This window comes from Mobula birostris, chromosome 10 (assembly GCF_030028105.1).
Source record: "Mobula birostris isolate sMobBir1 chromosome 10, sMobBir1.hap1, whole genome shotgun sequence".
NCBI lineage: Eukaryota > Metazoa > Chordata > Chondrichthyes > Myliobatiformes > Myliobatidae > Mobula > Mobula birostris.
In genome coordinates this window covers 35664577-35677664 of record NC_092379.1, presented here as the reverse complement: position 1 = coordinate 35677664, position 13088 = coordinate 35664577, and the positions used below count along the sequence as shown (strand labels likewise).

General features: G+C 43.7%; 1 pseudogene; it reads right to left on the bottom strand.

Moving 5' to 3' along the window:
- LOC140203579 (serine/threonine-protein phosphatase 2A 65 kDa regulatory subunit A beta isoform-like) overlaps positions 1 to 13088 on the bottom strand; it is a 37604-nt pseudogene that overhangs the window by 5894 nt on the left and 18622 nt on the right.

The following is a 13088-nucleotide window of genomic DNA, read 5'->3' as shown; positions in this document are numbered from 1 at the left end:
GTACTCTGTTACTTGAAGCTCTTTTTGCATATTCCTCCAAGGAATGTGTGGGCATCACAGGTTGAAGTGGTATTTAATTCCTTTGTGGTGGGCTGCAGCCCTTGAGGTGTGGGTGCACCCACAATGCAGTTAGGGTGGGTGATCCAGGATTCTCACCCAGTCAGAGTCAATGCCCTGGTTCAGATTTTTACTGCTATGCTGTAGGCATTTCATTTTAGCAGTTCTGTAAGAGCAATCTGTTCTGCTTTCAGCCTGTTTGGTTTTGAGCTCAGGAATGAGGTGTCATCCAATCAGGATGGTAGAATTGGGAGAAGGTGCTAGAGATTACTGGGCAGAGGGGTCTTTGTTTGGCCGGAGCTGGGAGAAGACAGGAAGAAAGATGGTGGACGATGCAGGGTGCTTTCTACAGATGAATGGCTTCAAGGAGGAATGACCAATAATCCCGTGGGAAAGCCTCTTTGTTCAAGATGGATTTCCAGTGACCTTCGGAAGGTGGTGTGTGCTGTCACACAGACCGAGGGAGGGTCCAGCACGCGATTTACAGAGAAGTTCAAGATTTGAGCTCCACTGTATACGTGACTTTTTAAGTAGAATGGGCCCTTTTTGGTTTTTTTCCTCTTTCTTTCCTTTAATAACTGTTTGCTTAAGTTAACATTCTTAAATATACTCCTGAATAATTCTATGCAGTGTACAATCTGTTATTTTCTGCTGACAGGCGATTGCCAGGGGCAGTAAATCACACAGCATTCACACAAACCGGGGTTTGGGTAGGCGAGACATCCCAACCTCACAGATTTTGCGGGACCAAAGTCACATACACCTCAGATGTACGAAGCCTGAAGTTTCTCCCCGCGGAGTCCAGTGGCTGTTTGCGAGGGGCTAAAAGGCTGCATTTCCAGAGACGCCCAGTGAAAAGGGGGTTTCAGAAGTAATGGCAATATATTTCCAAGTCCGGTTGGTGTGCAGCTTGCAGGTAATATTCCAATGTTTTGCTGTTCTTGGCTGTTTACATCAAGTTCAAGTTTAATTGTCATTCATGAATACCCATGAATACACCCAAACGAAACAGTGTTCTTTCAGGGTCAAGGTACAAAACACAGTACCAACAGTCATACGCAGCACGTGGCACATATAGCAGTAAAATATAGTCACACAACAAATACAGTCCAAGTCCCTGAGTCCATGAATGTTGCAGCAGTCTGTAGTTGAACACGTACATCCTGCCTTCTGCCAAGCAAACACTTTCGGGGAGAGGGACAGCACCAACATTAGCTTAAACGCTGTGCTACACCACCTCCAGTGCAGCTCTTGATGCCTCTCTCCTGGGTGGCTGCAAACAGGCGGCCCCATGGCTTGAGGCCACATCCGCTCACCCTGCAGGGGTGTCAGTCACCCCTGCTGCCAGCCCCTGCAGTCCGCAATAAATCAGAAGACCAGACTTGCAGCATTACACATTAACAATGCTCAACAGGGTTTTGCAATCACAAGAAAAGAGACTAAGACAATTGCTCGCTGCCAGTCTGCACGCCAACCACATTGCTGACTCTCTGACGCGGGGAGCAGAACGATCTGCCCCAAGTCCAGCTTCTTCAGTTTCTACGCCGATGGGGTAGGCGGCAGCACTCTCTGAGTGCTGAACTTCCAGCAGGGTCTTGAGATTGTAAAGAAATAAACAAAAGATAGTAACACATTTGGCTGGCCCCGTAGAACCCGCCGCGCCCCAGCACACCGCCATCTTACTGGAAGTTCACCAGTAGAGGCTTGTGGATTAGTAAGGTGTGTCCCAGAATGTCCTCCTCCTCGATATTTCAGTAATAAATCAATATTACGGTGCCACGCCCACCACACCATTCACTGAGTGAATCGTTCAGCCATTCAACCCTCTCTATGACAGTAACAATATCACCCTCCTGTGAGCTCATTTGCTTTACTAGTAACGTTGCTTACACCAAAATAAATATAATCTTGCATTTCTTATCAGACTGAGGTTTGCTCTCCTTACTGGGCTTGCTTTGTTTCCCTTCGATATTTAACTCCACTGCCACCTCAACTGTAAATGTGGCCTGTGGCCCATCCCTATGAGTTTGAATCCCAGCGAGCACACCCGCAGGCTGTTAGCCCTCTTTTGGTCCAGCCCGTGCAGGCATATCTTTCTGAGGTGTTCCTGCTGATCCAGAGGTCTAAATTTCAAAGTACATTGCTACCAAAGTATGAACTCCATATACAAGCAGGAGATTCGTCTTCTTGCAGGCAGCCATAAAGCAAAGAAACACAAGAGAATCCATGGAAAAAGAAAGAATCCTAAACAGCAAAGACTGTCAGACACGCAATGTGCCCAAAAAGAACAAATCGGGCAAACAAGAATAAAAAAAATAGTAAACCAGTAAGACACAGAACATGAACCGCAGGGTCGCCGAAATTAGGCCCACAGGCAGGGAGCCAGTTCAGATCAGTAGATGGCTGCAGGCCACAGCAAGGGAGTCAGATCTGTGCTGAGAGAAGTGAAACCAGTCCAGGGGCCCAATGGTTGCAGTCCACAGCCAAGGAGCCAGTTCAGCATTTTATCTGAGCCAGGGGCCCAATGGTCACAGGGCACAGCCAGCAAGTCAATTCAGTGCGGAGACAAGTGCTGACAGTGACAGTCGGTTCACTGCTGAGGTGTGTAAAGCCTCACAGAGAAGTTAGTCTTTCCCCCTGCAACTCTTTAAACTTTTTAACCTGGCTCGTTGCTGAAATCGACTGAACACCACTTCATTTTCCCCTCTCAGGCCACTCTCATCCAACCTGAAGTCCACTCCCAGCAATGGCCGCGGCCGCTGCACCTGTATTCTTGAGAGTCCAGCTTGCCAAATCCTTGAGGATACCGCAAAAACGCCAGGTCGTGCAGACCTCTCAACACCCTCCAGAACCTTTCAAGCTCCACTTTAAATATACCCAGTTACTTGGCCTTCCATCGCCGCCTGTGGCGATGAATTCTGTAGACTCACCACGCTTCGGCTAAAGAAATTCTTCATCTCCGTTCTAAAGGGATATCCCTCTGTTCCAAAGGCTGTGCCCTCCAGTCCTAGACTCACCCACTTTTAGAAACATCCATTTTATCTAGGCATTTCAACTGAATCTCTCCACCTTGTCCAAACTCCAGCAAAGCCCAGGCCCATCAAATAAATCCAGGGAAAGAAGTTAATTCCGCAACTGGAATGACTGTGGGGGCCTTTAAGTACACTTGTAAATTGAAACTGGTTGCGTCAAAAAACTTACAATTCCCTCAGCCAGATAATGTATAATGTCCATTTCAAGGTACTCAGATCTCTAAGCAAAAGACAGAGCCATAGTCCACTACAGCACGAAAACAGACCCTTGAGAAATAAAACTTGAAAGCTTTAAGCCGTATGGTGGGTCAACAGGTCATTAAATCAGTTGTCCTTCAGCTAACACCATCAGTCCATTTCCACAGGGACGGTTAGGAACTCTGCTCCACGAAATCATAAAAAGTCTCGTCCTCAACTCAATTTTTACTCCAGACACCTTGCAGATTAAACACAAAACACCACTACACCTCAGCAAATAACGCAAGCACAGAAGCTCGTATCAAGCAGATGTCAATATTGGAAGGAGCAGCTTTGGCAAAGTGTTAATTGATTTTTTGCAGAATCTAAACATTCACAAAGAATATATTAAAAGAACATTTTAAACAAATCCATAGTATTTTTGTTACATTCTTTATTCTTTAGTGTGTGTTCTAACTGTACGTTTTATTCATGAAATATTTTAGCAGCTTGTGAAGTGTAATGGAAGTATTGTCAAAGTTATACTCACGTTAATGCAGAAGAGGGTGGTCATTCTGTGATGGTAGTTGGGGTCACTGGCCATGGCAAGTACTTTCGGCACAATGGTGGATTCTGCCCAGTCTTTGCCAAACTTCTCCACCAACTTGGTCAAGTTGTTGGTCGCGGCCTCGCGAATGGCGTACACTGCAAGACAGCATTCACAAGTCAAGAAATGATCTGATCGCTGTTACTACTTGATTTTCAAATATGTACCTTGCTGATAAAATACAAAGTTCCGAAATGAAATGCTCGTACCACCTTCTTCAAAGTGTAGACCTGTTCCATACCAAGTTACACACAGTGGAGGAAATTATGCACTTGGAAAGTAGCATTTTAATATACTTACTTATTATTGATTATTTATTGAGATACAGCGTGGAACAGGCCCTTCTTCCCCTGCAAGCCACCCCCGATTAACCCTAGCCTAATTATAGGACAATTTACAATGTCCAGTTAACCTACCAACCAGTAGGTCTCTGGGAGGAAACAGGAGCACCCGGAGGAAACCCACGCAGTCATGCTGAGAACGTATAAACTCCTCACAGGTGGCAGTGGGAATCGAACCCAATTGCAAAGTGTTGCGCTAACCAGACGCCATTGTGTTTCCCCATTAGGTACTTAAAAAATACTTCGAATAGATTACCATTATTTATTACTAATTATTGTAATTGAATAATTAGTCATTGTTCAAGCCCTAACTGTAATATTCAGATTCCAGGGTAAAAGGGACCTACACTAAAAGCAAAACAGTCCAAATCAAATTTGTTGTTAATTTTATTGGTCTTTAATGAAAATGCACTTTACCTTAAAGAAAAATCAGCCCTGCCATTTTTGGGAAATTACTTGCACAGGGAAAAAATCCTCATCTGCCATTCATTTATAAAAATGATAAGGAATGTGAATATCACTTGCAAACAGTTGCAAGTATAAACTACATCTTGACTGACAACAGTACAGAAGCTCAGCTTGAAAGCTCCCATTTAAATGGCTGGGAGATGGTACGATGGGTGACACACAGAGTACACCTGAGTGGCCCAAGTCTTAGGAGAGGCTTCTGGCATCAATTAAATACCACAACTCGCTTACACCAAGAGAACGAAGAGAACTATCATTTACAAAACACACAGGACCTGAGTGATGTTGCCTTGAGCAAAGCCGGCTTGAGTACAGCATAGCTTCGACCGCCAGGCAAGAAGAAAACTAGGGAGGCACTGCAGATGGAACAGGCGGCTTCTGGAAACGTAGGCAGGATTAAGAACTTGTACGCAGAGGGGGGAGAAAAAAAGGTGTGGATGAGCTGGCATGAGATCATGTTGGGAGATGCACAGCTGTATCTGTGACTTTCTGCCGATTCATTGGCCTGCTCTGTTGAGTGTCTCCAGAATTTTCAGTTACTATTTCAGATTCGCAGCTCCGCTGCTTTTGGAATAAGAGGCAACGAACCGTAGTGGATCGTGTGTCTACCCCGGGTGCTCAGATTCCCCCCACAACACCCCACAGAGTCTGGAGACGTCCCGCTTAGTAGTCTCATTGGTCATTGTAAACTGTCCTGTGATGAGGCAAGGGTTAAATCAGCCGGTTGCTGGGCGGTGTGACTCGTTAGGCCTGTTCCATGCTATTCTGGAATAATTAAATAAATAAACGTATCGGTCAAAGTCAAGTCTGTTTCTTGTTGCCATGTGTACAAGTGTACGACAAGATTGCTTGCAGCAGTAATAATTGGGGGGTGGGGAGGCAGGTGTTTGGATTATGATGGTATTGGGCAGGAACCTGGGAGTACAAACTGGGATGAATGCACTCAGAAACACACAATTGAAATGTGGAAGTTGTTTTGGGCTTCACTTGGATGGAGCTCTGCAGAGTTTTGTCCCACTGAGACAGGGAAAGAACAGAAGGGTGAAGGAGCCATGCTTGACAAGAGATGCGCAACAGCTAGTCCAGAAGCATAGGATGCAAAGATCAGCCTGGGCTCCAGAGGGTTACAATGTGGCCAGGGAGGGAGTGAAGAATGGACTTCGGAGAACTAGGAGGGGCCACAAGAAGGACTTGGCGAGTTGGATTCAGAAGAACAAACTTGAAGAACAGGAGGATGGCCAGAGTGAGAGTCTGGGCCGGCCAGAGCTAAAAGAGGCAAAATGTTTGGAGTCGGTGGACTTTGGGGGAGATCCGCAATGAATACTTTTCTTTAGTAATCACCAGTGAGAGGGACCTTGATGCTTGCGAGGGCAGTGATATGCTGCAACATGTTGACATTGAGAAAGAGGATGTTCTGGAATTTTGAAAAGCCCTAGGATAGATAAGTCCCCGGGGCCAGATGTGATATACCCCAGGGTTACTACGGGAAGCAAGGGAAGAGATTGCTGCACCTTTAGTGACGATCTGGGCATCCTCACTGGCCAGTCCTCACCGGAGGAAGTACCAGATGATTGGAAGTTGGCAAATGTTATTTCCTTGTTCAGGAAAGAGAGTAGAGATGACCCTGGGAATTATGGACCAGTCAGTTTTACTTCACCGGTGGGCAAATTGCAGGAGAAGATTCCTACAGACAGGATTTACAAGAAGCATAGTCTGATTCGGGAGAGTCAGCATGGCTTTGTGAGGGGCATGTCGTGTCTTGAGCCTGACCCAATCCTTTGAGGATGTGACAAAGCACGATGAAGGATTTTTGGTTAGGCACCTGGCAGGCTCACTCAGCATCATGGAAGCACCAGTAAGATGACATGGACAACTTTGAAGGACTTTCGTTCAACAAAAGTAACGATTCATCAAGGCGATACTCACCGCGATCCACCAGCCACGTCATGCACAAGGAGTTCAACTTCTCATCAAAAAACTCCACTCCCTAAACAGGTTTTGACAAAAGAAAGAACGTTGATAAAATAACCCCTCGAATTTCTAGAACATGCCAACTTGCCACATTTGCATTCTAGCCGTCTTCACCTTTCGCTACTTACCAGTACAGTTTGCTAACTCCTTTGAGCCAATGGTGAAGGGGTCACACAAGAAAGACTGGCAACGTGCTCTAATAAACTGCACAAAACTAGATTGTGCCGTGGCAGAAGGCTGCACAGAAGATACCCTATCTAAGGTACTTGCATCTAGTATTTTGACTATCCTTAATTAATTTCTTTGTGTCAATACCAGGACTATGATCCATGAAAAATAGGAAAAATCTTAAAAGTGTCCGATGGTTTAATGCAGACAGTAAGAACGTTACTAACCACTATCGGTGGCGTAGCAGTTGGCGTGACACTATTACAGCTTGGGAATTCTGATGTCACCTGTAAGGAGCCAGTACATTTTCCCTGCGGAACGCGCGGGTTTCCTCTCACAATCCAAAGACGCACCAGTTGGGAGGTTAATTCATCACTGTTACCTGTCCCTGTTTAGGCTAGGGTTGGATCAGAGATTGCTGGGCAGCACGGTTCGAAGGGCAGGAAGGGCCTTATTCCTCCGTGTACCTTTAAATAAATAACCCAGTGAATCCTATGCTACCACATCCACAGTAGGGTGCTATTTCAACTTCACAATTTAAATGTAATTATGCATGTGCTGGATTATTTAGATTACAGATCCCACACTCCTGACCCGCACAGTATCTCTCTTCGACATGACAGTGCACCATTCTACATTCACGTCTCCCATGTGGTTAATACATTCCATTTTCTACATTCAGTCACTGGGAACAAGTTAGCCTTTGCATAATTCTCAGGTTACTTTGCTTCATATCCAGCACAGCTAACAATTCCCAGGGTAACCACGTGGCTGAGTAGTCCAACCACAAGCTCTGCCCGTGACTCTGACTCAGACCTTGACAACTCTTTACCATAGAAAGTACAGCACAGAAACAGGCCCTTTGGCCCTTCTTGGATGTGCCGAACCATTTTCTGCCTAGTCCCACTGACCTGCACAAGGACCATATCCCTCCATACACCTCCCATCCATGTATCTGTCCAATTTATTCTTAAATATTAAAAAAGAACCCATATTTACCACCTCGTCTGGCAGCTCATTCCATACTCTCACCACTGTCTGTGTGAAGAAGCCCCCCCCCAATATTCCCTTTAAACATTTCCCCCCTCACCTTTAACCCATGTCCTCTGGTTTTTTTCTCCCCCTGCCTCAGTGGAAAAAGCCTGCTTGCATTCACTCTATCTATACCCATCATAATTTTATATACCTCTATCAAATCTCCCCTCGTTCTTCCACGCTCCAGGGAATAGTCCTAACCTATTCAACCTTTCTCTGTAACTGAGTTTCTCAAGTCCCGGCAACATCCTTGTAAACCTTCTCTGCACTCTTTCAACCTTATTGATATCCTTCCTGTAATTTGGTGACCAAAACTGAACACAATATTCCAGATTTGGCCTCACCAATGCCTTATACAACCTCATCATAACATTCCAGCTCTTATACTCAATACTTTGATTAATAAAGGCCAATGTACCAAAAGCTCTCTTTACGACCCTATCTACCTGTGACACTACTTTTAGGGAATTTTCTATCTGTATTCCCAGATCCCTCTGTTCCACTGCACTCCTCAGTGCCTTACCATTAACCCTGTATGTTCTACCTTGGTTTGTCCTTCCAACATGCAATACCTCACACTTGTCTGTATTAAACTCCATCTGCCATTTTTCAGCCCATTTTTCCAGCTGGTACAAGTCCCTCTACAGGCTCAGGAAACCTTTCTCACTGTCTACTACACCTCCAATCTTTGTGTCATCAGCAAATTTGCTGATCCAATTTACCACATTATCATCCAGATCATTGATATAGATGACAAATAACAATGGACCCAGCACTGATCCCTGTGGCACACCACTAGTCACAGGCCTCCACTCAGAGAAGCTATTCTCTACTACCACTCCTTGGCTTCTTCCATTGAGCCAACGTCTAATCCAATTTACCACCTCTCCATGTATACCTAGCGATTGAATTTTCCTAACTAACCTCCCATGCGGGACCTTGTCAAAGGCCTTACTGAAGAAAATCTACTTTGTGTTTGCACACCGAAACTGAGAGCGATTTGCTTCCTTAAAACCAAATACATACTAAATCCGGTATGCTACAGGAGAGCTTAAGTAAGCTACAGAGAGTTATAAAATTAGTCAGCTCCATCGTGTGCTCCAGCCTCCATATTATCCAGGACATCTTCAAGAAGCGGTGCCTCAAAAAGACACTGTCCATCATTAAGGGCCCCACCAGCCTCTTCTCATTGCTGCTACCAGAAAGGAGGGACAATTTGTCTGAAGACACACACTCACTGATTCAGGAACAGCTTCCTCCCCTTTGCCATACGATTTTTGAGTGGACACCGTACCCATGAACACTACCTCAGTACTCCTGCTAGTTACCGACACAGAGGAGGACTCTACAACAACCAGTTTACAACCAGCACGTCTTTGGGATGCAGGAGGAAATCGGAGCACCTGGCAGAAACAGAGATGAGGAGCAACTCTTCAGCCAGAGGGTGGCGAATCTGTGGAATTCACTTCCATGGACAACCGTGGAGGCCAAGATATTGGGTATAATTAAAATGGAGGCTGACAGGCTCTTCATTAATCAGGGCGTGAAAGGATATGGGGAGAAGGCAGGAGAATAGGGTTGAGAGGGATCACAAATCAGCCATGGTGGAATGTTGGAGCAGACTCAATGGGCTGAATGGACTAATTCTGCTCTCAAGGTCATTTGCTTCCAAACAATTGGTTTATTGATCATTACAGAATATCTCTCTGGTGCTTCCCTCTCCCTTCCCCTTTTCCCAATCAAAGATTCAAAGGTTCACTTATTTGTTTACAAACATCTCTTTATTGCTTTTACAGAATGAAAAGTAAACACATTCGATCATCCATAGGTTTGAAAGTGCAACAAGGTTAAAGAAAAAGGGAAAAATAAAATACATCAGAAATAAAAGGAAAAACAACGCACAAAAAAAACAAACACCCGGCCATTAAAAACAAGCTGTCAATTCAATTTGTTACTTTCATCATCCCAAATATTGTTCTCCAGAAACTTCTAGAAAATATCCCAAATTTCCCGAAATTTGCCAAGTTTGTTTTTCTGTGATGTAGTTGATCTTCTCTAGAGCAAGATACAAAGTCACTCCTTTCAGCCATTGTTAAAGTCCACTGGTTGTGGGTTTCTTCCATGAATAGGCTATGCAACGTCTGGCTTCCAAAAAACAAGTATTAAGCAGAGACCTTGCACTTCTGGAAGTTAGAAAGGCCTTTGGATAAATGTTCAGAATACATAATTTAGGATCAAGGAGCACCTTTTTTCCAATAATCTGACTAATCAAATCCAGCACCTTCTTCCAGAAGCAGATTATCTGGGGGCACTCGCACATACAATGGAACAGAGACCCCTTTTAGTGATTACATTTAAAGCATGTGTCTGGAATGTTGGGGTTCAAGTGACGAAACCTGACTGGAGTAATGTGCTGTCTGGTTATCCGTTTAGAATGAGTGTTCACTGACTGGGTTTGAACTAAGGAACAAGCTTCTGACCACTCTTTTTCTGACAGATTCTCATGCAAATCAGTTCTCCATGCTTGTAGCATGTTGTTTGATGACTCTTTGCATTTACTTGCAAACAATTTGTATGTAGCCCCCTGGTAAGCCTCAGACTCGCTCAGCTCGCTTTCGTCTAGGGGGAGCAGCCTTCAGCCCCGCCAAACGGGGAGATCAAGTTTGTGTGGATGCTGTGTGATGTACCCCACACCGCCAATTAACAGACAGTACGCCATATGCGATTAAATGATTACACTTTATAAGTATTTCTTGGTGATGGGTTAGTAGAAACAAATAGAATAAAGGTGCCAAGTCAGTAACTCTATCAGTTCGGTGCACACTCGTTGGAGCTCTTACAGAACCGGGTCCCCCTTCCTCCAATCAATGTCCTCTGAACTCCGCCAACCCACGAATGGGACCACCCTCGGTGATCCACCAAACACTCCACACGAGTCTGTCCTCGTCTCCTCTCCTCGCTGAAGACCCTGGGCCTCGGACTCCCGCTCGGGGTCCGTGCCGTCGCCCAGCTTACAGCATCTCTCTCCTCGCGTCTCCTCTCTCTGTCCCCATCACACCTTCTGCCCAAAGCCCATGAAAAACAATAGCTTACAGACACACAAGAAAGAATACCATCTATCCCAATTGGTTAGCAAATGAATACAATTCCCAAATCAGTAATTATAACCCAAACAAGCTGCTCTAGAGAACCACTGTCTCAGCAGTTAATAGTACAGAGAAGCCATTTTATTAGCCTTAGCAAGTAACATAAAAGAAGAAACCCTTACATGTATAATTCAGACACTTGTCCCCTAGCTTCAGATAATTTCAGAGTGATGTCTTCTAGGGTAAATAAAGGAGGGAGCTTCAAACTGTAACTTTGCCTGGACATAATAAAACTTTGCAACTAAAGGCATTTAAAAAAGTGTTTTGTTGGAATTCCATATGTGGCCTTGAGTTCTTCAAAAGACATAAATGAATTGCCATTATAAAGATCAGACACCTTAGCTATGCCTCGGGGCGGCCAAGTTTTAAAACTAGGATCCGCTCTGCCGGGCTGGAGCTATCATTACCAAAGATAGGAGTAAACTGGGATAACTGTGATGTCTCACCCATTTACGCAAGAGCATCGTGCCAAATCATTGTTGTATTTTTTAAGAAAGGGATTTTAGATTGTGTGACCAGGTTTTTCTTATTTGCTGAATACATATATAGTTCTAGAGGGATATTGATCAACTGGGATTCCATTGAGACCCAAGGAGGGGAGTGATCCTGAACAAAATAAAACATTCCTGCTCTAATTTGGGCCGCCCAGAAATACCATATAAGATTTGGTAGCTGTAAGCCACCTCTATCATACGGCAGACATAACAGGGAAAGCCTGAGTCTTGGACATCTATTATTCCAGATGAAATTAGAAAAAAATTTCTTTAATAAATAAAAGAAAGAGTAAATAAGTACATAGGGATTGGATAATTATGTCTGCGGGCAGGAGCAAGCATGAACAAATTAGGATATAAACACCTGCAATGGTTGATACTTAGGCTTATATACAACATTTTGGACCAGTGGAAATGGTCCAGAAGGGTTATATGGAAACTATTATTACCATTTTTCTTAACAACTAATTCCATTACTTAGCCTAATTGGTTAGATTTACCACAGTACATAAATATCTATTTAAATGTTTATTTTCCTTTTATATCATCTCAATGTGTACTTAAGAATGTATAAATAATTGTAGTTTTATACATATAAAAAAATGGAAAAGGTTATATGTGTGAAAAAAGTACATGATATTTGTGAATTCCTTATCCAAACAAAAATAAAATTTTAAAAAAAATAAATAAAAGAAAGATGATGGAAGAGAAAGTGGGATAGATTGCAAAAGGTACAGGAACTTCAGTAAAATTGACATTTTTAGAATGTTTATGCGTCCAATCAAATTTATGAGCAATTTCGTCCATCTGTTTGTAAGTTGAATAACTGAGTCTGTGAGAGGTTTATAATTAGTTGGGATAATTTTATCAATAGTAGGAGTAATTTTAACACCCAAATAGGTAAACCCTGTTCTGACAAAATTACATCATCCATGTACAGGGCTATGCGATGTTCTACATCTCCTATAGTTATTCCTGCTATGTTAGCCTGTTTTCAAATTGCCATAACAAGTGGCACAATGGCCAGGATAAACAGGAGGGGAGATAGGGGACAGCCCTGTCCTGTTCCCCGTTGGAGTTCAAAAGATGCCGAAAAAAGATCGTTAGTTGAAACTTCAGCCTGTGGGTTAGAATATAGAAGCTGTATCTTAGAAATTTTCCCCCGATTCCACTCCACTCTGTCGAAGGCTTTCTCGGCATCCAATGACAGAATAGCGCTATCAGAGCTTCCAGATTTTTCATAAAGTATATTAAGCACTCTTCGAATGTTGTGGAAGCCCTGCCTTCCCTTACAAATCCATTTTGGTCAGTGTGGACCATTTTTGGCAACAGTGGCTCCAGCCTCCTATCTAATACCTTACAGAGAATTTTGAGATCATTGTTCAGATGTGAGATTGACCTATAAGATCCACAAAGGGATGGTGGTTTTCCAGGTTTTAATAGTAGTGTGATTGCTGCCATATTAAGAGAGGAGGGAAGGGATCCAGTGTCAAATGACTCCTGATACATATCAAGCAGAGATGGTATTAGTTTACTCTTAAAGATTTTATATATTTCAATCGGAATTTCCATTGGGCCCAGGAGTTTTCCCT